Genomic DNA, 368 nt, shown 5'->3' on the forward strand with positions numbered 1-368 from the left:
GGAGAGGGACTCTCGGAATGAAAGGTTTTGCCCTGCTCGATTTGGTTTGAGCCTTAGAAAATAAATCTTCACCTGATATTATTAAGAAACTGCAGTTTATGGGAACAAATAGAATCAATGCTCTTTGTTTTCTTTGAAGAGTATTCGGCAATCACTGGGGACTGATAGCCAGAGTATTAAAAACACAAAATTAGATTGTATCTTGACTTAGCTGGTTCCTATTTTTTTTATTATTGTTATTATTGGATTAACACCCTATTGAAATAAAGACACAACACTGAGCAACAACTGAGCTGCTCTGGAATTAAGAGCAGAAAGTAAACTCAGTTGAAGGAGTTTTCAGTTTTCTTGCAGAAGTATTTCCTTCA

Source organism: Egretta garzetta, unplaced genomic scaffold (genome assembly GCF_000687185.1).
Source record: "Egretta garzetta isolate BGI_Z169 unplaced genomic scaffold, ASM68718v1 scaffold814, whole genome shotgun sequence".
Taxonomy (NCBI): domain Eukaryota; kingdom Metazoa; phylum Chordata; class Aves; order Pelecaniformes; family Ardeidae; genus Egretta; species Egretta garzetta.